This window comes from Nestor notabilis, unplaced genomic scaffold, assembly GCF_000696875.1.
Source record: "Nestor notabilis isolate BGI_N333 unplaced genomic scaffold, ASM69687v1 scaffold30972, whole genome shotgun sequence".
NCBI classification, from domain to species: Eukaryota; Metazoa; Chordata; class Aves; order Psittaciformes; family Psittacidae; genus Nestor; species Nestor notabilis.
Genome location: NW_009920187.1, coordinates 1 through 260, shown reverse-complemented (window position 1 = coordinate 260; position 260 = coordinate 1).

Genomic DNA, 260 nt, shown 5'->3' with positions numbered 1-260 from the left:
AAGAGGGACACTTTTTCCCCCCCCCCCTGCCACAGCCAGGCCATCAGGCCTGCTGCCACCTATAGAGGCCTCCTACAGGCTGTGCAGAATGGGAGCCTTCATTTAATGGCACTACGCCGCAGAAAAAGCATTATGTCGGTCCTTTCAGCAAGAGAGCTCCAAGATCAAATTTAGGGCGCACTTCCCGCCGCTTTTCATTAACATCGGTCGGTCCGCAGCAGACCCGCAATGCCCCGCACACACCCTGCGCCAGACCCCGG